Source organism: Vespa crabro, chromosome 25 (genome assembly GCF_910589235.1).
Source record: "Vespa crabro chromosome 25, iyVesCrab1.2, whole genome shotgun sequence".
NCBI lineage: Eukaryota > Metazoa > Arthropoda > Insecta > Hymenoptera > Vespidae > Vespa > Vespa crabro.
The window spans coordinates 2,679,987-2,683,251 of NC_060979.1; the positions used below are offsets into that span (position 1 = coordinate 2,679,987).

General features: G+C 32.3%; 1 protein-coding gene across 7 annotated transcripts in view; it reads right to left on the bottom strand.

Moving 5' to 3' along the window:
- The window catches only part of LOC124432525 (protein Fe65 homolog), a 138,675-nt gene extending 138,059 nt beyond the window's left edge, over window positions 1-616 (bottom strand). For 2 of the 7 annotated variants that reach the window (XR_006944288.1, XR_006944287.1), the window contains exon 1: window positions 405-574. The gene's annotated coding sequence lies outside the window, so the exon portion shown is untranslated. Of the gene's footprint in view, window positions 1-404 lie in introns of all 7 variants that reach the window. The other 5 variants (XM_046981547.1, XM_046981546.1, XM_046981551.1 and 2 more) reach the window with 4 other exon arrangements.
- Window positions 617-3,265: the final 2,649 nt, after the last annotated feature.

Genomic DNA, 3,265 nt, shown 5'->3' on the forward strand with positions numbered 1-3,265 from the left:
ACAGATATAGCCGATGATTATAAAATCGTAAAAAGAAAGAAGAAAATAAAAAGGAAAGAGAGGGAAAGAAAAACGAAAAAAAAAAAAAGAAAACAAAAACAAAACACAAATGACGTCTTTTAACTCACATATGCATAAATGTACGTATATTAAAAAAAAAGAAAAAAAAAAAAGAACCATAAAAGGAAGGGAAAAAAAATCGAAGAGAGTGCGATACAAAAAGAGAGAGAGATAGTGTGTATGTGTTGTGTGTGTTGTGTGTGTGCATGTGCGTGTGTGTAAGAGAGAGAAAGAGAAAGATACGATTCAAAAAAAAAAAAAGAAAAAAAAAAAAGAGGAAAAAAAAATGAATAATAATAATAATAAATGTGTAAGATTATAATAATATTCCGATTGGCACCCACCACAACACGTAACACGATGATACGAAGAGACGAAACGAAACGAAACGAAACGAAGAGAGCCGACGACGTGGAGCGCGCTTAAGCGCGAGCCAGTACCGAGGTTAGAATAGTCGTCTTGCCGATATTCTCTCGAACGCGACGCGCGTCGCGTCCGTGTCACACGTCTAGTTCACCTTTTATTCGTTAGTGGCGCTGTCAACCGACAACGCCAACTTCCTTCGTTACACTCCCACTTTATCGCTTTACCGTCTCACTCACTCTCACTCTCTCTCTCTCTCTCTTTCTCTCTCTCTCTCTCTCACTTACTCTTTCATTCTCTCACTTACTCTCTCTCTCTCTCTCTCTCTCTCTGTCTCTCTCTCTCTCTCTCACTCCCACTCTTTACGCTAACACGTTATTGGTCGAATCGCGTGTACTCCTTACTCCCCACTTATTTCGTTCAGGTACGTCCTCGTACATTACAGTACCCTACGCCACTTATTTTCATGCTTTGCTTTTCGTTTGTTCGTTTCCCTTTTCTTTTTTTTTTCATAAAATTTTTAACGAATTTTTCTCTTTTTTTTCTCTCTTTTTTTTTTTTTTTTTTTTTTTAAAGGAATAATTATAACCACAGCAATTACGCGTAAATCGCGTTTTATTTCATCGACCACGGCTACGTCGTTACACTTTTTTGATGTCCTATATCGTTTGCCTTTTTCTTTTTTTTTTTTTTTTCCCATAAGATTTTACAAATGTTTTCGTAAAAAAAAGAAAAAAAAGAAGAAACAAAAAAAACGTGCAAGTACGTCGTGTTGTGCTTTTTAATGTCCGTTAACGTTTATGTCATTTTTTATTTTTCTTTATTTTCTTATTTTTATTTTTTTCTTTTTTTTTATTTTTTGTAAGACCACAAAAATTTTCTACAAAAAAAGAAGACTTTCCAAAAGAAAAAAGGTTAGTACGTAAGTACTTGCACGTTACTTTCGATTAATTCATTCAGATATGACGTTACGATCTTTGAAATCCTACACTGTTTTTATTTTATTTTTTTTTTCTTTCTTTCTTTCTTTCCTTTTTATCACAACTGCTGTGAAATTTAAGAAATGTTTAATACTAAGATCATTTTCACACGATTCAGGTAAGGCGATATCATTTCCTGTGCCCCGTATCGTTTATATTTCCTATGTTACATAACGAAATTTAATAAAATTTTGCTAAAAATATAAAATGTTTTATTATTATTATTATTATTATTTTTTTTTTATTATTATTATTACGATTATTATTATTATTAATATCGTTAAGACAATTGAAATTTGAGATTGAGGTTAACTGATTGAGATTTGATTGATAAAAAAAAAAAATATATATATATATATATATATATATATATATATCGATCTAATGTTTCAATCTTTTACGAACGAATTAATCATAATCGATGTGAAAAAATTTTATCCTAAAAATAATCACGAATAAGGAAGTACCATATCGATTTAACCTAACCTAAAAGAAAATCATTAAAACAAATTAATTCTCTTTTTTTTATCATTCCGAGGAATTGGATGAACGAGTGAAATAAATAAGAAAAAAAAGAAACAAAAAAAAAAAAAGAAGAAAAAAAAGAAAAGAAGTTATCGATTGCCACTTTTCTTTTCTTTCTTTCATTTTTCCTTTTCTTTCTCTCTCTCTCTCTCTCTCTCCTTTCATTATACAGCCGTCAAGGATGCAAGCGATCAGAAAATTGGAAAGCTGGGTGTCTATGGTACTCTTAAAGGGCGGTGCGCGCGCGCGCGTTCTTCCGGATAATCGAAAGCGTTCGTCGATGATTATTATAGACAATAGGTTCAGAAAGCGTAACGAGAACTGTGCGTGAATACTCTCTGTGTGCTAATCTACGTATATGTCGTATTCATATATATATATATGTGTGTGTGTGTGTTTACGCGTACATGTACGTATTTTTATATATACGTATATGTGTGTGTGTGTGTTGCGTGTGCTCTTCAAGAGGGGAGAGAACATATGTTAGAGGTATAAAAGTGAATCGTAGGGTCGTAGAGCGTGTGAGAGTTCCAACGACGGAAGCGTCGGGAAGATCGATACTATGAGAGGAGAGGAGGCTCGACCTTTTATTAAAATCGATGTATTTCCTATCTTCATTCGATTATACTCGATATAAAAAATTAAGTTTCTCTTGAGAAAAGAAAAAAAAAAAGAAAAAGAAAAAAGAAAAGAAAGAGAAAAAGAAAGATTTGCCATTGAAAAAAAAAAGGAAAAAGAAATGGTTACTTATAAAAAAAAAAAAATTGGCTACTATAAAAAGAATGGCTTTTATTAAGAAAAAAAAAAGAGAGAAAAATGGCGATCAAAATGGCGATCAAAATGGCGATCAAAAAGGCGATCAAAATGGCGATCAAAATGGCGATCAAAATGGCGATCAAAATGGCGATCAAAATGGTCGATTTCGATCGGGCGAACCTTACTTCCTGACGTGTATAGTTATTTAATTAAGTCTAAAAAAAAAAAAAAGGAAATAAAAGAAAAAAAAAGTTTCTTTCATTCATTAAAAGTTTTCTAAGAAGAGTTTACATGGATACTCTCGTTAAATTTCCGTTAATTCGTTCAGGTACGGCGATACGATCTCTGGGACCCTGCACTATTCTTTTTTTCTTTTTCGTTAAAAACGTTACAACCGCCAGGAATAAAAAAAAAAAAAAAAAAAAAAAAGAAGCAAGATTGCGAAGCATGGAGTACGAGTGGTCACGAGAAAATAAATAAATAAATAAATATAAGCAAGAGAGAAAGACAGAAGTACAGCGCCTGGTTCGTGGAAAAGTGCTGGCTAATTACAAAAAACTGGGAGATCATTAAAAAGGAAA